Genomic DNA, 27,509 nt, shown 5'->3' on the forward strand with positions numbered 1-27,509 from the left:
GGATTTATAAATAACATATATACAGGACAGAAGGGAAGAAACAGGCCCACTTGTGGGATATGCTGAAGAACTATTGCTTTGTATATTGCCCCCTATCTCTCCTCCTGCCACAGCTTATATAAAGTTCCTCTAAAATCAACTCCAGTTGTTGGCTGAGGAGAGCTTGTTGTCCCATCAGATCTGTTAGCATTGTGTCTTCACTGCTTCTGTGTCATCAGCCAGCGCTTACATGAAATCCCAGGTTATTCTTACCAGTTTCTGAATCAGTTCTGCCATTTTCCACTAAAATTTGGAATAGAGCTGTCGTTAATCATGAACATTTACAGATGACTGGTAAATGGTTTAAGGAAATTATGTTTTCTCTTAAGTTGGTAAAAACTGAGAAACTCTTAAGTTGCAGAAAACAGAGGAAGAATGGAAAACACACTAGTGGCTAAAAGGGTGCAGAATTTCACTCCCACAGCAAAACAAGTCCAGTCCATAGTAGCGAAAATTTGTTCTCTTGGCTCTCGTTGAGTTACCAACTTGCATTCTGGATCAATCTTTGCATCCTATTGGCACTATGAAGAAGAAGGGATTATTGTCTTGACATTTCCTTTTAATTTTTCTAAAAAGAAAATAATAATTTGTAGCTTGTCAGTCTTTGCCAAGATTCGGCTTAGAGAGAATATTTTATAGCTGAGATATAAACCTCTGAAGTAAAAATGCAGACACAACTTTAAGTACAGTGTTGCAAATGCAGAGTTAAGTAATGTTAATCTATCAATACACAGTATGTGCAAACATATGTTTATAGACAGAGAGACAAGCATGTATAAATGAGAGGATAAAATCCCTATTTCTCATTTGGTGCTATGCAATTTCTATCAATTTAGAAATGTGTTATGATTTTATTTTAAGCTGACATACTGTAAATTGTGCTTATTTGAGAATACTTACTTAACTCTTAGGGTTTATAATACAGAAAAGGAAGATGTCTTTGGAAGTCCTCCAGTGACCTAAAATGAACTAATAAATAATAGAAAAATGTTGTCCTTTCTTCTGAAACTTCGGAATGGTTGTCATCTTTAAATCTGCACATAGCATAAATATAGGCTTTCAGTGATTAGGATTTACTATAAAATATGCTAAATATAGCAGAGGTTGCTTCTTTAGGGGCAGGCTGTATATTATGCTTATGTTAAAAGAGAAATTACCAGATCTCTAGGTGAGGTATTTTAGAAATTTGGCAGATGGCTTTACTTTGTATTTGTGGCACAGAATTCTGTTCTAATTTTGTGTTTGATTGGAATATTCAACAGCTTCTGGTGCTACTAGGACTTGCTATCTGAAAGACAGAGTTTGCAAACTATAAATATGAACTTTGAAAATATATATCCTAGAGTTAGTCCAGTAGATTGTGTTTATAACATTCACTTATTGGCTGACTGATACATTTTGGCCCCAGACCAAAAACAGATGCTGCCTAGTTGAGCAGTGCCTCTTGCCAGCTGGGAAGGCAGAGGGATATTGGGGCAATGGTTAATATTGGGAAGGTATTTAGTGTTGGGTTCTGACCAGCTACAAGTCTTTCCCCCTCATCGTCCCTCCAGCCTTACCTTCACTCTCCTTGGCCATATCTCCTCAGCTATCTTCTTTATCCCCAGCTGCTGATTTCTTCTGCTGTGGAACAATACTATTGGAAGACAAGAAAAGTTCTATCTGTACGAGCGAGGGATTTTAGCCTCAGGTTTATTTACACACTGGCTGGCAACCCACTAAACAAGGCTGCTGACCTGTGCCATTGTTGTCACCACTGTAGCACCAAGGTGAGCCCTATTCCTGTGGGGAGATGTGGGAGGCATTTTCCATCTGTCTCCTCAGCTGCTCCCACTGTGGAGTCCAATGGAAGTGGAGCCGAGTCGGTACGGAGGTGTGGGCAACTGGCAGCACTGACATTGCCTGCAGCATGGGCCAAGGTGGGGGGTGGAACTTGTCCTTGTCCTCTTTCAGCTCTTTGCTACCAGGTTTCTTCAGAAATGGCAGCACCAGGAGCCTTGATTGGAGCTGTGACCTGCCCATTGTGTCAGTTCATAGCCAAAACATCAGAACCTTTCCCAATAATTTTGGCTTAAGTGAACAAGACTTCAACCTTAATTTGTAAAGTCATGGCTGATTTGTGGATGTGACTGTGCTCATATCAGCTAAATAAAATTTTCTCTGAAATATCCCAAATCATGGCCTGCTTGCTCATACCCCTTCCCTGGCCTGAAGCATATGGGCAGATATACAAGACAGGTATTTCCTTCTACTTCCTACAACTGGATTTGTCAGGGACTAACAGGCTTGTTTAAGACATTGAAATAGACAGTATTTATTTACCATAATTTATCATTTTAACTTTAGTTGAATGTGATCTTCAAGGAGTCATTCAGAAGTGGTTAGACTGGTCAAAGCTTTCTTCAAACTCTTCCCCATCATTAAACACTCTGTGTCTCTTCCCTGAGTTTTTTTCTGATGGAGTGCATATTCCCAGTGGAAATGACAGAGGAATTCAGAGGAGAAATTTTAAAAGATGCCCTGAAGCATATTTGACACTATAAGAGTGGAGTCCTATCATGGATTTGTATATAGGTGGGTGACAGTGTTGAGAATTTTCTGTTTTCTATGTCAAGTAAAGAGCTTCCAAGTGTTAAGACAGAGCGTTGTGAGTGGCATTCAGGTTTGAATTCAGGCTTTGTGAGTCAAAGGGGACAAGAGCAGATAGCAGCCATTCAGCCGGCTTTGTCAGAGTGGATTTTCTACAAAAATAAGGATTTAGCAGTTCTGTTATCTACTGTAATTATGCAGTATATAGAATGTCCAGTCTATCTGTATAGAAATGTTTTTCCTAGAAATAGTGTGAGAAGCTCTGATGTGGGGCAATTGTACTTTTTGGCAAGGAATGATAATTTTTAAAATACTGGCAAAGACTGTCCTTTTGTACCATAAATTCTGGCAATAACCAACCTTTTCTCCTTAAACTGCCAGCTTATGTTGGCTCCATTTGTTTTAAATCCCTTGTTCTCAACAGGCCATGTAATCAGAATGACAGGCTGCTCACAGCTTCCCTGGTGCTCAGCTGCATGCAGGTCATGCCCAAGCCTCCTTTCTGGAAGGAGCTATGCACTGACTCCTGGCTACCTGTGAGTCTGAGCATATGTACCTGATCAGGGGCAAAGAAAGCACAGCAGCTTAGTATTTAACACCAATAAATGTTGAAGGAGTGGGAATCGTATTCTCTGCACTACTGTTTTTAAATTGGGGTCTCCCTGCTTCTTACAGCAGCCCAGCCAAATCTCCTTAGCTGGTATCATCATTACACTGTCAATAAAAACTTTAAAGTTAAGGTCAGGTATTTACTGAGCAGTAACTACTTTGATAAAGAAAACTGAAGCACTTGTTAACACCTGTCTTTTTGGCAAAGTATGTGATTGCTTTGGCTGATGTACCAAGCAAATGCAGTAGTATTTTATTAGTATTACAGTTCAAGAGCTTATTAAGAGATGCCGGCAATCACCAAACTGTGATTTTTTGAAGAGATGCATTTTTAGGAAAGCTAGTTTGCCTATTTCTGCCTTAAAATTTTCAGTATCATTTGTATGTCACTAGCCTTGATGATATAAATGAATTATCAGAACATCATGGTTAGCATGCCAGGAAAAGCTAGACATTGGGTATTTATCAACAATTTGAGGAGAATTTATCATTACCATCCATTATACTAATAAAATAACTAATATAAAACCCCAGATAAACAAAAGGCAATCCTCAAAACTACATAAGATCAAAATACTTTTATTGCAAGTACTTTGGTAATTAATAGTATCACTATGTACAGACAGTTTGCTTCAGTGTACTAGAGACAATAATTGAATAGTATATTCAGACATCTTAAAAAACATTGCAAACAAAACATTTAAGTGGAAACTCTTTTTCTTGCTATTTAGATCTTTATCTTGTACAGGTCTTCTTAGCTGTTCGGATTTTGATTAGTTTTACTTAGTCTACTGAACACATTTTACTGATAACAGTTTTTCCTAATTTCCATGCATTTTAACTGATACTATGAATGACTTTGTCCTTTTTGACTTCAGGGTGAATGGGTTATATGAAATCCCTCCACTTCCCAGTACTCTATTTGAATAATATTGAGCCAGACTTAAGTCAGCAAAGATTCTTAAAATAAACACACACATTGCATTCCCTCTTCTTGATTCTCTGGAAAACTAATGGGGGTTTGTGTGAGGAAAAGGCTGAGACCATTGGAGTTGCTCAGCCTGGAGAAGAAAAGGCTCCAGGGAGACCTTACTGTGGCCTTCCAATACTTAAAAGGGCTTACAAGAAAGATGGGACAAACTTTTCAGCAGACCTGTAGTGATAGGACAGGGGTAACAGTTTTAAACTAAAAGAGGATAAACTAGATATAAGAAAGAAAATTTTACAATGAGGGCTATGAAACACTGGAACAGCTCACACAGAGCAGTGATAGATGTCTCAAACCCCAGAAACATTCACAGTCAGGTTGGAAGGGGCTCTGAGCAACCTGATCTAGTTGAAAATGTCCCTTCTTATTGCAGGAGAATTTAAAATAAGTGACTTTTAAAGATCCCTTCCAACTATGACTGTTCTATGAGTCCATGTCTCACTTAGCAGCCCAGAGACACTGCTGGTGCTTTCTACCATACACAGTTCCTAAAGGGGCTCATAAAGCAACTAACACAGAAAAAGAGATTCCAAAGTCATGTTTGCATTTCCTTTTTCTCTCTCTGTACAATTTCTGCAAAATTAATTTACTGAAACTATTAGTATAAATTTGGGCATATTAATGTTTTCTTAGTGGAAAAAAGCATTAAAAATATTGTCTTGAAGAGGCAAAATGAGAATTTTATGCTATAGAAAATCAAGAATTGCATATGTGAACAAGCGTTACAGACCTGGCTTTCAACTTTGAAAATGCTGTAAATATTTTATATTTGATGAGATAATATTTCTATGTACTGACAATTTATTTTACCTCATAGCTAGTGGTGTTAGTGGCTGTCATTGAGCATTGATATGACTTCATTCTCAATTAATGTGCAGATGGATAGAATGTTTAAAATAGACCTGGAGTGGGGGAGGGAGAAAGCAGGGGAGAAATGAACAAACAAAAATAGTACTATTTAAACACTTCCAAAATAATTTCCTCTGAGACATATATCAAAATGCCTGAGATGTTTTGTGATATGAGAAAATTTCTATTTTACTTCTTTTGGCCAACCTGCATTTCCTGCCTATATATACACTCAGTTTATGTAACTAAATTCTACCTCCCTACATACCCATCTGCACTATTCTTTAAAAATTCTTCCCCTAAACTATTGTGTAGGATTTATGTGTTCTGTTAAACAGCTGCCAAGTTTTACTCCATAGGCGGCTGCACTTCAGTGGTGGATGAAATTCTTCTTGTAAAGTTATAAAGCATTTTGGGCTCTTTGCAGATGGAAGAACTGACTAAATCAGTGATACGCAACTTGTGTTGCACGTGGCTTTTTTTGGAAGGCACATTTCTGATAGGAGCTGTTTTGACTTCTTCCTGTGAGGGAACAGGCAGGGTGTTTAGCTGTTCCCTTCCATCTCTCCAAGCAACCAGGAAAGTTGGCTTATGCAGTTATTTCTCTGTACTTGCATGCTCAATAGGAATGCTCTGTAGGATTCTGTATATAGCATTTGATAAAATATGTTTTAGAGACATGTATAATCAAGAAAAGATATATGTGAGATATAACGATATAACGGATGTTAACAAGTGTGCATCCTATCGTATCCTATCTGTATTTTCTATTGAAATTATGTTGTCCTGTACTTCTTGATCCTGGACTGAAGTAATAATGCAGACAATTAAACTTTAGGAGACTGTGATGTCATTAAAGCAGTATTATGATTTCACTAGAAAGCTGGTGGAAATCAAAACTGAGCTGTTTCCTCGACCTCTGCTATTACTGATAGCCAGAACACAGTGAGTGTGCATGATGCATGAGCAATGCAACTAACATTTTCAACAGGGAAGCTGGCTTTCTTATGCCAGTGACCTATTCACTGAGCAACTGGCAAATGGCTCTAGTAAAGTCCTCCTGTTCTTTTTTCCAACCAAAAAATCTATTGTGTATGCAGTCTTTCTAATAGATAGCAGAGATATGTCATTCATATCAATTGGTCTTCTGTATCTCCATGTTTTATTCAGTTCCTTAGTATTATGCTAAAATGCAGTCTGATATTCATCAAGTTTTCAAACACTCCATAACAGCAACTGAAAGTGAAAAATAGCCCTGGAGTCATTACTGCTTTCCTCAATGACCTGGGTGGGTCTGGTTGGCATAGCGTGACTGTGGAACTAGGAGGGAATTAGGAGACATGCTTGGGAGTGGGAAGGAACTGTAGCATCAGCCTGAAGGTAGTTCAAAGTAAAGGTGTGCAAATGTTAGTGTGTCTCTGCCATCTTTTACATATTTCTTTTCTAATTGGTAGAAATACCCAGAAGTGAGCATGGTGAGGATGTTGCCTTCCATTATAATTCTTAGGCTCTTCCTTTCACAACTGCATAAGCAAATTTAATAGCTCGTTACCATCATCAAGACTACCACTTCAGCTAAGCATAGCACTGCACTGTCTTTCAACTGACAGAATGATTGATGTATCATGCATTTAAAATTATAGAAAATAATCTTTTAAGTGATAATTTTATTTAAAATAACTAGCATAGCTGGACAGAAAAACTGAAAAATAAATATAGATCGGCAACATAGTAAACAAACAAACAAAACTGAAGTCTGAAAGAACAGGAGTCTAAAATTGCCAAACTCTCATTGAAATATGATGGCAGCCCTGAAGATTTCAGACTGTATAGTTAAACATTTCAGGGAGACATCCTTGCTGGTTTTCATGCATTGGTACTGTAACAATGCCTAAGAAACAGCTAGGAATTTACACCATTGTTGCCAGCACTCACTGAAATCTCTATAAGAAATCACTGATCTGAAGAGCACACAATCCAACAAGACAAGATTTAAAAGGAAAGACAAAAGAGATATAATACACAGTAAGAATGAACATACCAATTTCTGATTCTGGTTTTTTCCCGTTGAAGTTGTCTCATACAGGTTGCTTTTTTCATTTGTTTTCATCTTATTCAGTCAACGAGTGGTGGGCCCAGCACATAATTTCAATAAAATGTCCTTCCAGGCAGAAAATCATCCATTAACAATATTTTGACTATGGAAGAAAAAGAAATATTTGATCTTCTCATCAACATAATGATAATACATCTCATTTGCAGAGTGTAACTGTATATTATTTCCAGAAAGATTGTAGGCTGCTCTGCAAATGAGTATTTCTGTTTTACAGGCAGTATCTTACTTTTGGAAAAGCTTAATTTCACTCCTCTTCACTAAGCTTCTGAAAAGTCTGCTCATTACTAAGCCTGAAAATAGGTTTATGTAAGGCTTACAAAGTGAGTAAGCTTTGTGTAGGTCTCCCTGTACAAGGAGAAACATTTAATCCAAAAAGAAGATAGAACAGGAAAGGAGGTAGAAAATAGCTTATTCTTGATGACCATCTCCTAAGGATGTGATCAAGAGAGTAACTTAACTGGTCCCTTTTTAATTTTAATAGTGTTTAAGGTAGCTATTTAAAAATGAGCTAGCTCCTAATGGATTTTTGGCATTACATTTGCAGAATACTTCAGATGTGGCCTTAATAACTAAAATAAACACCTGAGAAGGGTTTCTGCTCCATCTGAGGGTGTGTCTGTGTGTGTGCACATATCTGGGCGCATCTGCATCACATATAGAGGCATATTAAAGACAATGTGGAATTTTTATTTCAGAATTTTTGTTAATGAAAAATACCACTGTTATGCAGACATAAAACAAGGTATATTCTCTTGGAAAGCTGTACATTTTAACTGCACAGAAAAATAAATCATATTGATTAGATCCTGCAGAAAAGAAAGGATGTACATAATTTCTTCCAAAATGAAATATGGGGAGAAAATTATTTCAGAATGACCTGTGATTTTTTTCATTTCAATTTTTATTCTGATTTAAATTTTTAATGATTCCTCCTTCCTGTAATAAACATTCATTGACTGCCATATTGCTTATAAGTATACTATCTTGACAGTAAATCTCCAAGCTTGTATAAATAAATAAACTTTGTGCACTTCAACTGATTTCTTCCCTCTTTTCTCCTTTTTTTTTTTTTTTTTTTTTTTTGTAGTGTTTTGGGTTTTGAATTTTTCCATTGTAACTTGCACAGAAGAATAACTATACTGGGTCATGCCAAAGGTCTTACCTAGCTCGGTATTCTGTCTCCAGCAGTGGTGATAAGTGGTGCACCATTAGTGTACCCGTAGAAAAATTCCTGTTAAGATTGTTTGCTCAGGGTGAAAAGGGTCATGGAAGGCCATATTTTTTACTATGTAAGTACTTTTCACTTTTTTTTTTATTTTCTTTCCTCTAAGAAAAATATGTGTTGTAAACACATAGCTGCTTAATCCTATTGTAGGAAAGGCTGTAATTCTGTGAGGTGTCATGGCTAATGACTGTAGAGTTGGGCTGCAAACATTTCTTTAATTCTTCTTTCATAGAAAATCATTATCAAAAATAGTAAGAGATAAATATTTGCATCCAACCAGGAGTGATGAGTTGGGACAGAGATTACATGAAAATTCCTGAGTAATATTATTACAGCATTTCTGGATGGTAATATTATTTCCTTCCTTTATTCATTCATTTGTATCTGCCTTTGATGGTCAGTCATTAAAGGGTTTTTCTCCCTTGTGAAGTGATATTATTTAGGAATAAAAATATCAGAACTGTTAGCTTTTCTAATGCAGTCAGGCAAGAGGAAGCACGACATTTTTTAGAATTACTATTTTTACAATTATAACTAGAGAGATCATCAAATGTCATGGTGAGGAGTTTCTTACATACATCTAAATAGATAAATAAAATACTATTGATAGGTATTCCAGACAGATTCTGTAAGGAAAACTGAGATAGATGTTTATTTTTATCCATGGTAAATTATAGAACAGCATAAATAGGTGTTAAATGCCATTTTGTTTGTTAAATTGCTGCATTTAGAGCAAGCTGACCAATATGGGTATCAAAATCATAATTAGTACTGATTAATGACTGTATTTATCTTTTTGATCCCAATGTTATTCTTAAATGAAATGTTTTGTTTGCAGTAACTACTGCTTTATTTTAAAATCTGAGATGTGGAGGATGCTCTATTGTGAACTAGGAAACTTCATTCTGCCCTCTGAGTTATGACTGCATATCAAATTTTAATGAAAAAGGATAAATAAATTGTCTCACAGTTCACCATCATCCACTATATCACTCAGTTCATCCCATATAATATGTAATAAACTGAATGCTTCAATTTTTGGTTTATGTGATCATTTACAACCAGTACTATTGCCTAAGAAATTGTCATCCCACAGTAGTTCATATAAGCAGGGAGCAGACTAAAGTTCTGTGCTGTACATCTTGACTGAAGAACACAGACTTTTAAAAAATCTTTTATAAAAATAAGAATGGCAAAAAATTGAGATACATCAATTAAAGAATATTATCAGTAATGTAAGATCTTATTGCTCAGCTTTGTTTTTGACATCATCAGGAGATAAATTTCAAATAGGGAAAAGAAATCAAAACCAACAAAAGAGGACTTAATAATATAGTTTATGAGCTGATTGTTCTATTCTGTTAGTGTATTGTCTGATTAATCCGTGTATTCACTATTAATGTTATCCTTCCAAGAAGAGAGATCTAACACTAAAAAACTGTAAAAGTAGTTATTGTATCTATTTCTCCAATAAAACTCTTGGATGTTTCCTGGTGAAGGGCAAAGAAATTAGAGAAAGGAAACTGACAAAGCAGTTTGGGAGCTAAGCTACTTTTAAAATTTCTGATTGTAGCAGGAAGAATTTTTTAAGGAAATCTTTATTTTCAACCTCTTTATATTCATCATCCCATTGTAGATTGTTCCTCTGTGTTAGGAGACAAAAATAAATGTCACAGTATGGTTAATAGTCCTTGAAAAACTGGGGTAAATATACTTCTCTGATATGTACAACCCATATATACAATGAAAGCAAGGTGCGCCAGAAGTCCCAATGTCCTAGTTTAGGGCAAATTTGGGGAAAACCCTCTGGAAGGAGCCCTCAGAAAACAAACCCCCACGGCCCCTCCCCACCCACGTGGTTCAGGAAAAATTTTTCTCTGACAGAAGTGGAAAAGAACCCGCTTATTTAACAAACAAAGCACCCCCCAGCACCAAAAAGAAAATTAACAACACCAGATGACAACAAAACTCTTTCACCACACTGAAGAGATGAACAAATCCAGAAAGTCTTTCCTGGGAGTGATCACCTGGGGCTGGGCACTGGGGATGGCTGCTGCAGATCACAGAGCGCAGGCTCTCGGTGTTCCTCGGTGTTTCCAGGTCCCAGTTCAGAGCAGGTTGGATGGTATTCAGAAAAAGGAAAGGAAAATAAACAGTCCAGGGAAAGAATTGGACTGCTTAGCTAAACTAGGAAGCAAAGGCAAAAGCAGAAGCAAGCAAAGCAAGAAAGCAAAAGCAAGCCAAGCAAGAAAGCCAAGCAAGCCAGCCAGCACCAGCCTCTTCTAGACAGCAGACCATAGGGGGAGGTGAACCGGCTGACAACAAGGTAAAACAAACCTTCACTTTCAGAGTCAGTTCTGAAAGCACAGAACATAATATCAAACATACACAGAACACACGATTTGAGATACAAACACCATAACATCACTCTAGGACACCCACTGAAGTTTACTGGATTTGAGTTTACTGATTAAATATCCTTTTCCCTAAGGAAGGCTTTCAAGTAGTTTACTTAATCATGCCATATCTAATGCTATGAAAGAGATCTACCATGATTCTTATTTAATAATTACATAAAAATTATTACTCACAGGTAGAAACACATATTAAACAGAACTGCTTCACAGAGATTTTTTCAAATTCTTGTTAGTGGCTTCTACGGAGGCAAGAATGAACAAGGTCCTTTCACTTTGGGCAATCTGCAGGAGTCAGTGGAAGAAGCATTCCAGAAGGAAACTTTGATGAGATAGCAAAACAGACCTTGATATTGATTTTTGGAACAGTAGCTGTTTGTCACACATCTCTTACTATTTTATATGAATAAAGGTTGAAGATACCTTGAGTAAGTCAAAAACCCATGTGATATATGGAATTTTGAACTATTACCACTTTTTTAACAAAGCATGAGCACCTGCTGCTTTAGAATTATTCCCGAGGAGAGCAATATTCCTCATAGTTCGATTCTAAGATATTTTTGCATTATGGATGGTGATGAGTAATGGAAAGGTGCAGAATAGAATGGATTAAAGATCTTTCCTTAATATGAGATGACTGATGGACTGTAAATGAAAGTTAAGGAGTTTTTTTAACATTCTTTGTGAGTACCAGATTCCCCACACAAAATATGAGGGTAATTTTGTAGTAGCTCCAGAGAACTAAAAGTTTGGGGGTTTTTTGCATTTATTTCAAAGGACTGATATGAGTTCAATTTTTAAAATAAATTAATTCTTAGGATGAGATAACCACCTTTACCCTGCCACATAAAAGAATTCTTATAAAGGAGAATTACATAGTATTACTTAAACTTCCTTGTGCATGTATGCATCTATCTCACTACTTTTTGTACCTGCAGGCCAATTTTAACCAAATTTAATGGCTGGGTAGAAGTGAATTTCCTCACTGAAAAAGATTCTGAATCTCAAGATAAATCTTAATTACATACCAGAGAGATCATGCCAGCATGTACTACCAGGAATCTCCATACTAGGGAAAATCCAGTGAAATTTGTACATGATAAAAGCATGACAGTCCAAAGCTTGAGATTTGGAGACTAGCAGTTATGAGCTTTGCTGCTTATGTTGCTATACATATGTAGCACATTTATTATGAATTTCCTTAATTTTGATGACTTCTTAATGTTTTTAAACATTTTTTCAGAACTATGTGTCAAAAATACTAATAAGACCCAAGTGAACACAATTCTTACTGAAGGTAATGGGAGATAAATGTTGTCTGGGCATCTTAATGTAGATTTGTTTCTTCCTTTTTATTAGTCTTCCTTATTATTGAAATGAATTTTACCTAATTGAGAGAAAAAAATCCATGGATCACATTTCTACACTCATGAACTGCTTCTCAACAGTTCATAATTTTCTTAAATGTGGTCATTATTCTAAACCATGCTTTAAATCAATTTGCTGAAAAATACTTGCTATCTAGGTTGAGAAGGGTAACTTCTAGAAGGTCTGTGTGCAAAACTGGAACTCTGCTGGCTGAAGTTTAATCTGTGGTCTTAATACAAACTCTGAAATATTGCCCTCCTAGACTGTTCTTCCATGCTATCTTAAACTATAGTGCTTCAAATATACTCTCAATAAAGAATTCATTTACTCATGTATTAGAAAAATGTGATTGAAAAGAGTTGTGAGCTCCATCTGGTCGTTCCATAGTCCCATTAACTGCATTGGACTTTATCCTGAGGTTTTCTTCTGCTCCAGCACTAGCTTTTAAAATTCCAGCATCTCAGGTGGCTAACCATATGTGTTCTTAATGAGACAGGGAGTTAATTACCCATCTAATTTCTTTTAAAAATTCCCTTGCTTTCAATGAAGAAGCCTCACAATTTTATCTCCTTGCATGTTCTATGGCTCCATTAGTGATGGATATTTGGTGCTCTACATTTCTGAAACTGACAAGCAGGAATCGGCAGGAACATATTTGTGCATTATCCTGCGGAGGTTTCAAAAGCTTGCACTGAACATAACCATATAGCAGCACAAAATGTTACCTGGAGAAACTAATAATCCAAAGAAAAACTGCAGAGTAAACCAGGGAGAAGAGAACAAACAGCTTTCAGTAGATATTTAGCTTCACTTAATAGATTTTGAAAGCATTTTCTTCTAGAGACAACTTTCACTACTTCATGAAAGCAGTCTAAAAATTGGCTTTAAAAGACTTTATTTAACCATGAGAGCTCAAAGTTTCACTTTGAGCTTGGGACAGATTTCAAATGTTTTAATGAAGGCAGTCAAAATTTGAGCATCCCATTCTGGGCCACTATCATCAATGGAATAAACTGATTGTTTCCAGGAAATACATTTTCTCATGTGTCTTAGCCTTTATTTCCGGATATATGAGTTACTTTTCAGAAGTGCATCTTTTCCACTACTGACTATGAAGCACATTTTAGGTATAGTCTTCCAGGTTTAATTCCTGGGCAAATAAAGTTTAATGAAAGAAATGCTACTACCCACATGCATTTATTTTCAAGTTGTTGGAATTATTTCTCTTTTAACTCAGATCTCTGTCACTATCAGGAAAGAAATAGATAACAGATTATTATAATACATATGATTTTAATTTTAATAATAACAATGTTAACAATAATAGTCTTAATTATAATGATATATGCAGCCTTTAGAAGAATGAATTTGTGTTCCTCGTATTAGACACAATCTCTATTAAGGGTCATATTGCAGAACTTAGTAAGACAATAAGCCAGTAGCCAATGTTCTGCATAAATAATGAGCCAAATCAAAATCAGTCATGCATCTAATTGGGACATTTGTACTACACTGCTTGAGGCATAGAATACTTTTTTATGCTAGATATGTGCTTGGCAAAATTAATCAGATAATCAACTCTCAGTCTCATCTCTACTTTCTGAAATTCTTTGTGGCACTACATAAGAGTTAGATACCATTTCTGCTGACGGTGGTCTATAACCTGTTTTGTTAAAAACTGGTTTTTAAAAAAGGAGATAGATATGTCATTCAAGACAATAAATAACCATAAAGAAGATTTTGTGAATATTTTAACTCTAAAAAGTGTCTGGGTTCCTTACCCATGTCTAGGGGGAAGGAACCAGACTGGTGATCCAGGCCCTCTTTCTAGTTTTTCTGATGGTTGACCATAGGCATATTCCTGCCTCTTTTTGTGCCTTAATCTCCTCCTTTATAAAATAAATGATAAAATATTCATCTTTGCATTACTTTGATGTCTGCTGACAGAGATATTTCATAAGTCCAAGAGATTGTTTTCAAAATATAGCTTTCATTGAGGACTCAGTGAAATATTAGAAAAGCCTAGTAATGGGACAAAAATCCTGTCAGGCTCAAGGTCCAAAGCTGATTAGGGCAAAATACTGTAAGCAGCACCAAAAAAAAGAGTGTGTTAGGAAGATAAAATAACAATTTTCATTCTTAAACAATACACTGTTAGGAAAAAATTATTCTCGCATCTCATGCCTGAGAAGGGTAGGGCACAACAGTGCCTGGTTCAATTCTTGCAACACACCTGTCATCATTCACACCTGTGAATTATTTGCCAGTTTCCTTTCATGCTGCCTTCTCCCCCTGTGGGCCACATCATCAGAAAGGAGATGTGAAGACATCAGGTAGCAGAATGACACCCTGAAGCTTTTTGAACCTTGTTGCAGCTCATGTAAAAAGGATATATTTGATGACTTGCAGAGGACCCTTTCTTTGTGTTCAGAGGAAAGCACAACCTGGTCATAGGACAGGATATGGAGGGGAGATATGTGATGGGAAAAAATCTTGTTGACAATAAAACAGGCAAATAGACAAACATAGGGGAGGAGGAGCCACAATGTGTAATCCTCTAGATGTCTCCTTCTAGGTCTGTGCATCTATATGATCTGTACTACTCTAAACTGCCAAAAACATGGTAGTACAGAAGACCCTTGTACACTCTTCATTGTAGTATTCTTAAATGTTTGTCATAGAAACAGAAGGGATTCTTTTTTAACTCAGGAAAGAAAAGATACTGGAGATAATATTTCTGAATACTGGCATGTATTGGCTATATCTAAGGCCATTGCACGCTAGTATTCAAGCATTAGTTATTTGAGTTTAGCCTGATAGTTATAGTACAATAACAAAGGACTCTGCATAAAATCCATTTGCTGAAGTGTTAAGCACAATTCTTTGGGGGAAAATTTTCAATCAAGCACTCTCAACCCAATTGAAATGAAAAAGTACTGTCTTTCAAAGCGGCTGTTTTAGTGCTTGATTATGTTGGAGAATATAGCAGATCTCTCTCCAAATTATACAAACTTTTCATGGGACAAGAAGACCATCAGATGCATCTATAAGTCCTTTCCTGGAATGGGTTTAATGAACTTACACTATCCCTGTGTTTCAGAAATGCTCTAATAATTCTGAACTAATGCTCAAATAATTGCATATCCTTTCAGTCCCTGAAGACATATAAACATTTCTTGGTCTGGGCCATCACCAAAGTTTTTATGGGTAAGGTCAAGAAGAATAAAACAAGCTGTAACCTAAACCTTCTTTAACATTGATGTGGACTGAAACCCTTTCTGAGCTTTTTTTAAAAAAAAAAATATTAACTTTCTCGAGTTTTCTGGTTTTTCATAGTTGTCTGACTCTTTATTAGAGCAGAGAAATCTCTCCAGTGGAAAACTGACATACTACAAGAGACTATGCTTGCTGTGTTTCTGATTTGGCTGGCATGACTATAATTCAGTCATGTTCGAATGCCAGTTTTAACTCCTTTAAATTTGTGACTTTGGGAAATCAGGCTGGCTTCAAAATCCTCTTACATTGTATGCAGCAGTCACAGGCAATTAAACAGTTAAACCTGAGCCCTTCCTAGTGAAAAACAGAATATTCCCACAGCAAGTGAGTTTCTCAATGGTCTTGTCCCTTGGCCAGTGTGTGTTGGGACAACATGACTTTAGAGTAACTCTTTGGAAAAACACCCTGTTTTGGATGATTAAAAAATATCAGCATAAAAAATTTAAGTCTCACTTTTATCCAGCTCAGCTCTGATCTGCCTATGAGATTGCATTAATAGTACTTAAAAGAGATATAACAAAAATATTACAGGGGTCCAAAACTGGGTTGTTAACAGCAGCTTTCCTTTTCTGACTAGGGAAAAAACCAAGCAGTTATAAATCCATCAAAAAGATCTTCTCTGTTCGGCAAAAATAAGTTGAGAAAACTTAGAGAATTGATATCAAATTTACAGACAAGATAAGGATGTGAAGTTAGCTGCATTTTCTCATGAAATACAGGAATAAATATTCTAGAACTAAACAATGTGCGTAAGTACAATGAAGTCTTTAGGATCATGCTTATGGTTAAATTGCTACTTAGCTGTCAAATCCAGGCTGAAAAGAAAAGTCTAAAAATAACCAATCAAGTGTTCAATATTATAAGAAACAACTTGTATTGAGGTTGAGAAATTGTAATATTAAAATATTTTGGTCTTAATATTAAATGATTTGCTTCATCACTTAACATCAGATTTCCAGATTACAAAAAAGGGTTATGTGGGAATCCTAAAAATCGAAGGGCTTTGGAAAAGCTGCAAAAGGCAGGCCTCAGATGTTGCCATGTGAGACCGGCTCCGGGCAGGCACCGGTAGGACAAGGGGAGAGGCAGCAGCCGCTTTTCCCCTTCAGCTCTAGCGCGGGAACAGACAAAATGGAGACACGGGGCTCAGGTGCAGACACGTGTTTATTATGGGAGCGTGTCCCCGAGACACCGGGACACCGACCGGGGGTTGGTTATACCCCGTGCCGGGGCGGGGGGAACCTGAGCTGCTGCCAATGGGACGGGAGGCAGGGGACAGGAGCAGGGAAACCCTAGAGACCCCAGGGACCACGATGGGAAAGGTGGGGGCAGGGGGACAGGGACAGACCACGTGGCAAGGGGGAAGGACAAGGGAACGCAGGGTCAGGACAAGGGACCACAGGGGGAGGGGGGAGGTGAGGGAAGAAGAGAAAATTACAAATCCCACAGCTCAGTCTTTTGAATTTACATAAAGGAAAGGGAGTTCTGAGGTAAAACAAATTAGCAATGTTACAAAGAGACATCAGAAAGTGATACACCAATCATAGTTACAATGAATGGGGCAAAAATTTTCTCCACATTACACTTTAAGATAAAGGGTACAAAATTATCATAAACATATTCTGTATCGAGGATGAAAGCAGGATTTGTGACGAAATGCTTGTGGTCTTTCGAATTCTAGCAGAGCAGAGGCAGGGAGTGAACAGCAATGTTGTTTCTCCAATTTGATTATTTGATTGTGAAGTGGGCATATCATTGTGGGCAATAATTAGAGAGGATGATCTTTCCTTCTATAAGATATAACTCAATCCAAAAAGTTGTTTCCAAATTATCACAAGCAATGGGGGAAAACTTGTATTGAAATAATAAGGGAACTTTGGGCAAGGTACATTTAGGAGATGGGATAAAGGGGTGAACCTGGGCACCACCATTTCAGGGGAAAAAAAACAGTGGAGCTCTGGTCTGGGTTTCCAGCTCCACTCCCTTCGACACCGCCCCCCCCCCCCCCCCCCCCCAGCATAGGGGAAAGCTCTCTTACAAAGGGAGGTGCTCTAACAGAGGGGCCCCTCCGGCAATCCCTCCCATCAGAGGGGGGCCAGAAGAAGGACTGAGGGATTAATCCAACCTCACCTCCCCCCAGTAGGGGCTGGCCTGCTGCAGGATGGTACAGGGCCATTGGGGGAGGGGTGGGGCCGGCAGGAAAACTTGGGTGGAAGAGAAGGGTTACGGCAGGAAAATAGGATCCCTGTAGCGTGGCCAGTGCCATCTTGGGTGGGGGTGCCAGGTGCACTGCATCTTGCCTGGGGAGGCATGGCCAATGCCACCCCTAAGGTATGATAACAGTGTCCAGCAGGGCGCTTGGGGTGGCTTGTCCGTGGCCATCCCCAAGAGAGGAGGTTCGGGGAAGTCTGTGGGGAAAAGGGAAGGGGAAGCTTTGCAGAAGCTGAGGGGGAAAACTACAGGAGAGGGGCCCGACACAGCTGGAAGCCGAAAAAAATGCGTGGATGTGAAGGGCCTCTCTTAGGATGTTAACAATTCTCCCATAGCTGACGTGTCGCTGTTTACAATTCTGTCCCATTGGTGTCCTTTTGACGCCCCCTGCCCCCATAGCCCAAGAATAGGGAGGAGAGGGTGGAAAAGGCAGCTTTCCGAGAAAGAGAAGGAGCTTTCCAGTATGAGTTACCCCAAAAAGACCGAGCAAGGTTGCGTCCTCCTTGGAAAAGAAAAAGTCTCCCAGCCGCCAGGGACATGCAAGGCTACAGCCTCGGTCTGGACGCAGACGGTGGTTAAAACTAAGAAAAGAAAAAAAGGTAGCCCTGCTGCCCACCAGGGTCCCACCCTGCTCTGACCCAACTTACCCTCCGGGCTCAGGTGGTGAAATCTATCTCTCTCCTCGGTGGTGGAAAATTGTGCTGAACTGAGGATGTATTCTTTCGCGGTTTGGCTCTCCCAGAAGCCTGGGTATTCCCATTAACCCAGAGCTCATCCCTGAAACTCTGGGTTCAGCCACTGTCAGCCTCTGGTTTCCATTCAAATACCATCCCCTGATGGGCCACTCTTCGAGCTCAGTCCATCGAACCACTGCCAAACTCTCCTCTTTGTCCCTCAGGTAAGTCTACCTGGCTCCCGGCCCCTGCACTCTGGCTGCCCCCGCAGCGCGGCCGCTCCCGGGAGGGTTAGAGAGCACGCCAGCGAGGATGGAAGAGGGTCCCAGGAGTTTTGGGTTTGTTTTCCGCCCAGTGCGTCAACTCCTCTTAGTGTCTGCAGAGCTCTTACGGCAGTAGAGCTCCTTTCTCTATCCCCCCTTTCACAAATCAATGGAACTAGCCATCTTCTGCTACCATTTGTTGCTGTTCGAGACTGGCTCTGGGCAGGCGCCAGTGGGAGGAGGGGAGAGGCAGCGGCCGCTTTTCCCCTTTGGCTCTGCGAGGCTCAGTTCTAGTGGGGGAACAGACGAGAGGGCGACACGGGGCTCGGGTGCAGACACGTGTTTATTGTGGGAGCATGTTCCCGAGACACCGGGGCACCGACCCCACAGGTCGGTTGTACCCCGTGCCGGGGACGGGGGGCAGCCTGAACCACGGCCAATGGGATGGGAGGCAGGGGACAGGGGCAGGGAAATCCCGGAGATCCCGGGGACCACAATGGGAAAGGTGGTGGGGGGGACAGGGACAAGGCCGCGTGGCGAGGGGGAAGGACAAGGGAACGCAGAGTCAGGACAAGGGACCGCAGGGGGAAGGGGGAGGAGGGGTGGAAGAAGAGAAAATTACAAATCCCGCACTCAGAGACAGCAGAACTGTAAATAGAGCTAATCAGTAGCCACAAGATTTGTCAGCAGAAAAATTGTATAAGTAGAAATGTAAGGAAAAATAGAATGGTCTGTGTGTTAATGCTTGTCTAGAATAACTCCCTAAGCTACAGAAAAGTATATCTAGCCAGACATTAGGAAGTTCTTTGCTTAATAATAGAGCTCTGTGCATTGTATCTTAAGGCTTACAAGCAGGTATTTTATTCGAAATAAGCGAGCATTGTTTTAATAAAAGGTATGTGTGCTTGTAGTGGTTGGATAGAAGTAGTGTCAATATGCTTTTTCTTTGTGTGATTGGTCAAAAAGCTTTTAAAGTAAGTTGTAACATTAAGTTCTTTGCTGCCAGGGAGGTGAGCTGCTGGCATCTTCCCATTGTCATAACCATGTAATGAGACTGATGCTAGACAATAAACAGCTCGACACATGTTGTGATCCAATTTGTGATTTGTTCATAGACCCCTGGCCGGCAATAGGTTGCAATGCTTCCAGCATGACATAATGTAAGGAGGAGGGACTGGATGAAAGTTTTAGGTGTATAACTGAAAGGCATAGGCCTGTACTGTCCAAAAAGGAGCAAAAAAAAAATCAAAATCTGCTAGTTTTCAATCTTGAATATGTTTTGATAACAACACTTGTTTCAGAGTTAATTTTATTATAGCCCTAGTGAGCCATCTTAAGGATCATCTACCTCTTATTTTGATAAAATTTTTTGAGCTTAGCAGTTTAGATGTAGGATGACCTTTTGATTTCAAAGATTTAAACAGTTGCAACAGACTCTAGACATCTCTGTATTGCCTTGCAAATTCTTTCATCACTGGTCACAGCTACAGGGTCTATGGCACCACAGCTTTGACTTATGATGTCACTTATGCCTTACATCACTAAAAGTTCTCACAAGGATCATGCTCTTATAATTCAATCTTAGCTATTGAATGCTCACTTTTTCATCATTGTTAGACCAAGGGGAGAGGAAAAAAGTAGTTAACGAAACCAAAACAATGTTAGTGTATTTTTAATAAGTTTTTCCCTTGGAAAAACCCCAACAACTTGAAGAATTTGACAAAGTAATATATAGGTAGTTAACAAAAACATTCTTACCTTTGATCATTAATGTGTAAGTGAAAAAAGAAAACATGCCACACAGTTACATTTTTCTTCATGTTAGAGGTCAAAAAGGGTAGGAAAACTGCTTTTTCATTTAATTGCATATAAACATGTCCCCAGCCACTGCTTAAGCTAAACCGTACACAGAATGTTAAACTACTGCATGTGAAGTTAGCAGAAAATTAATATTTCATTAAAATCCTGCATTAACCCCTTGATCCTGACCTTCAGGTTTAATGGAGATACCTGGAACAAAGATGTAGACCAAAGGCATGAGTGCTGCAATAACAACAAAGAACACTACTTCTAGAGTTCGTCCCTTTCCATATCTGTGAAGTTTCAACACAGCTTTAGATATTTCTTCTTGGCTCCAAAATTCTGACTCTCCCCATATGATCCCACCTTTCCAGGAGAGAAAAGAGGCTTTAATTTACTTATTTACCATTTAATTTACTTATTTACCTTGCACCTTAAGGTAGTTTACATTTCAGAAACAAAATTATTTCCTCACTTGTATACCTCTGCTGGTCTTAGGCCTGCAGTTGTCATAGTCAATAGTCACACATCTGAAGATATGAACACATATACTTTTGGTCTTGGCCTGATTGTCCTGGGACATTGTCTTTCCCCATGACATTGCAGTACCAAGCTCTCCCCATAAGTATTCCCTATTTCAAAATCCCCAAAGAATTTTGCTGAATATATTGATCTCTCAGAGTCGTCCATCACAGTTTGCTGCTCTCAGAGGCATGGTTTAGTGATAGAGCATGTGCCTGTCCACTGGCTGAGCTGTGATTTAGGATCATCCCATGAGTGTGAAGAAGCTGTAGATACAATGTGGGCCAGTCAGAAGAGTCTCCTGCAGAAGAGTACTCTGCAGGGCAACAAGCTTAGCAGAAGGAAGAGCCTTTTAAAGAATAAATTATGAATGTTGTTGAATTCCATATTCAAGACTAAAGGCCAGAGGAGGACAAAATCTATATGTAACCATTTTAATGCTTGCCCAGGTTTTCTTGAAGAATGTATTTACCACAGTACTCAAAAACTTCTCCTTTCTAATCTTAGTGTTTTATTTGTAATCTAATCCATGGCTCTCCAGGTAATCTAAAAAAATGAGGGCATGGTAACTCCCACATTTTGCCCAGCACTCATAAAAACTGGTAGAGGAGGAAAATGTCAGACCACTTTTTATTCCTAAAAGTCTATTGTTAGAATCCCTTTTATACTAAAACTGGCTCATAGATACAGAATTTATAACTGTATTGTGAGTCTAACTTAAACACCTGAGCTTTCAAATCAATAAATCAACCATTAGCCCTGCTACAGAAATCCTTTGGAGTGTGAGGAAATATGGATTAATGCTGAGTTCTGTGCTTCAGTCAGTCAAGATTCTGTAGTTCCAAGATTCACAACTTTCACCCACTGCCCTTATATGAAACAGCTGAATTCTGCCTTTAGATCCCTGTCACTACCACAGGCATCATTTCTTGATTTGAAAATTGATGATGGCAAATTTAGACAGTAATGATGTCTCTGCTAAACATTTCTATGCACTTAAAAAATCTGAATGCCCAATTATGGCCATTACAGGCATTGGGACAGTGTTTAATTCTGCTAGACAGTGCGCAGATGCAAAACACAGAACCAAGAAAGGTGCTCCATCTTGATCCAGAAATCTTTTAAGGTTATATTTTAGTGGTAAAGCCGTCCTTTCAAAAATCTTCCTTTGAAGAATTGTAACTATTCTATTGCTAATAGGAATGACAAAACAGATATGGGATTTACTTATACTTCCAATCTCCACTGTAGCACATGTTTCAATTAAAAGTAAAATTACCACATTCTTTAGTTTGTGTAATTTTTTGATAGAATGGTACATTTATATGTTAATTTTGCTAAGATCAACTTTATTTATCTACAGGAAGCTATTCCAAGATTGTTGTACGTTTTCTTCACTTCTGAAATGTTATCACATTTAATTGCCTGATCTTATTTGGGTTGCAATCATAGTCATTAATTAGCAGGAAGGTGAGGGACAGCATCATATCTAACTATCTGTTATGGCTGCTTTAATGAGGAAAATACCTGCCATCATTTTAAAGGCATCCTGTATACTTCACAAATACAGCTTGCTGTAGCATTCTCATTTAGACTGTGAACATCAAAGGAAATTGATGTCAGGTGTGAACAGAAGCTGTTGAATATATCTGTTGAGGAAGCTGAGTGGTGTGTCTGGATGGGAGAGATGAAGGGCAGCTTAAAACATTAACAAAACTACAGGTAATTAGTGTAAACTTTCAAGGGTAAGGTATGCTTGAGGAATAAAAATGTTGTTTATAGCTATTCCCTGTAGTGCCACTATCGCTAAGGGTCTGTCAATGTTTTCATTTATAAAGCTCTATTTTTATAGGATTGTGCGCTAGTAATAAAAAATGTGCTTGGGGCTAGAAGTTGACAATTTCAAGAAAAATAAATTGTTTTTGTTGATTTCTGGGGTTTTTTGTTTGGGGTTTTTTTGGGTGGGGTTTAATTATATGAGTATAGGAATAATAGAAGTTTATCTGTTTTGAATGGTTGTTTTCCTTTGTATAATTCATCTGTTGGTTTAAGATCAAATTAGTGAAATTTGGCAAGGAATTAGTTCTTGGTATGGACTAATAGGTATTGGAATTCCTGGGGAAGAATAAGTAGAACAAGGTTATTTAGTGCTTCAAAGGCAAAATTATACCTTTAAAAGTGGATCGTAAAGAATTAAAGGCATCTGCAGAATACATTGAATAAATGTTTTTATTCCAAGGAAAGTGCTAGAGTACATGACTCAAAAAACAATCTTTAAGACGTGCCAAAATATAGACAGTTGTGGTCAGTTTGAAAGAAGTAAGCTTACTGTGACATATCAGCCTTGCTGACTGACTGTTAATGATGTTATAATTTATAAATAGAATACATTAAAATCTTCTTAGGCTGCTGATATTCTACATGCTTAAGAGAGACACAAAAAAATTTCCTAGGGGAAAAATAAAAAGCCTTTTGTCTCTTACCATACAATTACAGCTCAATTTTGTTTCACTGTTATTTCATATTGGACTCTCTTTACTGTAAGGAACATATTTTTCCCCTCATCACATTACAACAGAGTAGAGATTGATCAGATGGTTGTACATTTGGGAAAAGGATCCTTATAAATGGAAGTTTAAGGGCCAAAGATGTCATTTGTCACATGAGTGTATATCTAGAATAATATATACTGTCCATACAAGTTTCTTCACCTTCCGAGATCTCTGATTGCTTTAGGAGAAAAGCCAATACCATATTGTATGGACGAGGGACTCAAAGGCAAGTGAAGACCTGGCTTAAATGCCTCAGAGTAGAGTAAGCTAACAAGGCACTGAAAGTCAAGTCTCTTGAAACACCATCCTAGTGCTTTACCCACTGTATGAATTTGCCTCTGCTGTCCTTGAAGTCTTGGAAATTACTGGTTTATTTCAATGGTTGGTATGTAGTCCAAAATAAAACCCTTTACGTTTTGTATCTATTTTTAAAGTTTCCATCACATATTATTGTACTTATAAATTTATTATACTTATCCATTATAAGTATAATAAAGCCTGGATAAAAATAAAATATATGGGTTTGGATTTGGTGTTTGAGTATTTTTTATTTGGTTTGGTTTTGTTTTTTTAAAAATTGTGGAATCCATTTTTTCATACATATACATATGTATGTATATATATATATATATATATATATATATATATATATATGGTAAATTCGTCTTGAATATTGCAGTTGCAAACTCATAGTGCATCACTGTGGAAGAAGTAACACTGCAGTCACAAATACTTGCTGCAGCAGCATTTGATAAGAGTAGACTTTTTATCATGAGAAAGTTCTACGTGGATGTACTACGTCCTAACCCCTGTAAAGCCAGGATTTAGCTTTCCTGATGATTGCTACAGTTGCCAGTTTTGTGAGAACACATTAATGTTTTCCTGATACTTGACATCCATTTTCTGGACCTGAAATCATTAATCCAATTACATGTGCTCAAAAGGCCAGATCATGCTCCTCTGACCCAATCATGCCCATAGCACAGGCCAGAAAATATCCTAATCATGGTTTTGTCTTTAGAAACAGAGCAACTTTTAGAATCATCCCAAAACAAGCCAGCATTTTCTCTGTTTACTTTCATGACTCTTCAGAAAAGAGTGAAATTGTCCTTTTCACTTTATAGCTCCAGAGTCCTTACAAGCCCATAGTCAGTGAAACTGAGATCTTTTTGTCTAAATACAGGTGCCTCAGGCAGGGAAACTGAGGGGGAATGGCCAGTATGGATTCTGATACTAATTTTATAATAAAGACAGTCTGTGAATCAATACCTTCTGATCTTCATCATGCTCGTATATATTAGGTTTCTTTTTTCTCTTTCTTATACTCATCACCCACTGCCCTTATATGAAAGAGCTGAATTCTGCCCTTAGATCCCTGACTTCAATTGAATTTCAGTTTAAAGGCTGTAGAAAAATTTGGCACAAAAATCCCATATATTCACACTTTTTTTTTTAAGAACGTGAAGCTATGTTTGGGTGCAATAAACACCTGTCATCTTAAATAGTAAAGAATGTACTGCATTCTGCTTGTGTGGGGTCGGCTTTTTTTCAGGATAAAAGTGCTTTAATTTCTGGTTAAATGCAAAGACACAGAGGAGAGATTAACATTTTAAAAAAAGGTATTGTACGGAGAACTACAAGTAAATCCAAATAGAGTACAAAATATCTATTTTATGCAAAAAGACAAAAAATTGCTGTTTTAATTCAGATGACCTTGACACAGCCAAGTTTTTTTTTAAATAATGATATGCCTAATATTAATGTGGAGATGACAAAAACTGGTTTAGACAGTTCCCAGTGACAGACAGATAGTGTTATCCTATGAACACCTTGAGCAGAACTCTTTCCCCATTTCAACAACTATCTTTTTTTCTCTCCAAAGTTAAACAATAGACGAGACCTCCTAATGGCTTTCCATGTGTTCATCACAGTTACCTGCGTGAATTTGCGGTAATTAAGCAATCTGAAACACTGACTGACCCAAAGAGAAAGCTATTCCATACCAGTGGTGTCCTTGAAATGTCTTCATCATCAAGTGATCTCTTCTCTTCATCTCAGTGAAAGCTAACGTCAGCACTACTGTGTAGCAACCCTTCCCCTATATAGCTATTGAAATCTTATAAAGATGCTTTTGTTTTATATTAAATAAAAGAAAAAAAAAAGGAGAAAAATCCCACTAGCCAAACAGTGTAGGCAGAGAAATGGCCCTGTGAAAATGCTTCTGCTATCAGGAACGAGGGAAAGGGTTTGTGCTGAGGATAAAAACAGTCATTTTTTTAGGGTCAAAAATATAATTACCATTTGAAAGGATGTGATGATGCACTACCTCAGGGACCACAATGGCCAAATTTGTGCCATTTAATGTCAACAGCCATTGGAGTTGTGATAAAATTAATAGAGCCTTGTGTGATTGATAACATAACTCATCTGCCATTCCAGCAGAAAAATCCCACAGGTTTAGAAGCAAGGAACAGTGTTTAGATCACTTTTGAAGGGAAGCTGTGTGAAAGATGTACTTATGAACTTTAATTATCTTATGAAATCTGTGACCACCTTCCCATTACCAGTACCGAAAAATAAAAAATGTATTGTTTAATTATTAACTGTGGGAGGTGAGGTTAGTGTATGTCTTTAGTAACAGGACACTGTTTTTGATACTGAAGGTCGAGAGCAAAGAGAAAGGCAGGCTTTCTACTCTGTTTTCTTTTTTTTAATGGAAAAGCAGTAATTTATGTGAGGGAAAGAAAGGTGGCGTATCACGGATAGTAAGGGGAGCTCAACAATTACTTGAGGTCTGAAAGGAAGACAGATGTTCTGTAAATATCTTATGCTTCAGTTAGGAATCAGTTTATTTTTTGTTTATTGATAGACTGCACCCATTTTAGTACCCTATTCTGAAAAAATGTTAAAGTGTTTTGGCCCACATGAATTTCAAAATCACACTGGTTGTGTTATGTATCAGAAATGAAAATTTTGCTTAAGGACACCAAGTCTTGTAGGGACATATTTATGACTCTATTGAATTGAAAAGCAAGCCTGGTCAAAAGTATTGACTGCAAATCTGTTTCATGTTTTTGAGACACTAGCTTTTTTTACATTTTGAGCAAATGAATTTTTTATTTGATTTAAAATCATATAGTGGTACAAATCTTAGAATTTTTTTTGTGTCATTGATATGCCTTTGACTTTTTACAAACCCTAAATTATGTAAATTAGTACAATAAGTTAATAATTTTTCCTGTCTTTTAGTGAATAATATGGTAGACATTTCTAGTAGCTATTTTTATCCTACTAAAATCTCTCAATGACTGACTAAAAAACAATGGATAAATAATTAACTGAATATAAGCCATGTGACACGGACAATGTTTTCATGTATTGTCACTATTATTTTATGTTACTAATGTTATGATCTCAGTGAAAAGATGTCTAGTGTTTAGAGTCAGGCAAGATCCAACACATAAGCCCAGTATCTTACCTCAGTGTGGAGAAGGACCAAGCTGCAACTTATCACAACCCAATTTTTCAGCCCTGATTTTTAGCTAAGACTTCCACCATAAGTCCTAACATATTCCTCAGTAGGAGCAATAAAACAAGTCTACTCGATCTGTCAAGAGTAGAGCTAGCCAGGGGAAATCACTGGTGCAAAGGTGAACTGGTTAAACAAAAATTGAATCTTAGATGAAAAATTTAATCAAAACTTAAATGTGAACAAAAAAGGTTATCCATCAAGATCACAAAACTTCCACTGCAGCAGTCACCTAATGCATTAAATAAAGTGCTGAATCCTTGTGAATGGCCCCAGTGATGGTAACCATTCACCAGCTTCAGTGAGGAAAATACATGTCAGAGGAAAGGAGCCACAGTGTTACTGTCCCCAGATATCATTACTCTTCCACTGCATCTGCCCTCTAAAAAATTGTGCAAAACCAATTGAAAAGTTCTTGAAACCCAATAATTTGCTCTGAATCAATAGTTCAATGTAGGAGGTCACTAGGCCAGAATTGCTGTTGG

At 37.9% G+C, this 27,509-nt stretch overlaps 1 protein-coding gene and 1 long non-coding RNA gene across 3 annotated transcripts in view; one reads left to right on the forward strand and one right to left on the reverse strand.

Annotated features, from left to right (window-relative positions):
* The window catches only part of LOC110474669 (uncharacterized), a 380,689-nt gene that overhangs the window by 108,398 nt on the left and 244,782 nt on the right, over positions 1–27,509 (forward strand). The gene's annotated exons all lie outside the window — the stretch shown is intronic.
* Positions 940–7,438, reverse strand: LOC110474672 (uncharacterized). Its single transcript, XR_002466136.2, has 3 exons — positions 7,116–7,438; positions 1,599–1,675; positions 940–1,008 (listed from the first exon to the last, which is right to left on the reverse strand). It is a non-coding gene; the product is annotated as an uncharacterized LOC110474672 (long non-coding RNA).

The sequence above is a fragment of the Lonchura striata genome, chromosome 2 (genome assembly GCF_046129695.1).
Source record: "Lonchura striata isolate bLonStr1 chromosome 2, bLonStr1.mat, whole genome shotgun sequence".
Lineage (NCBI taxonomy): Eukaryota > Metazoa > Chordata > Aves > Passeriformes > Estrildidae > Lonchura > Lonchura striata.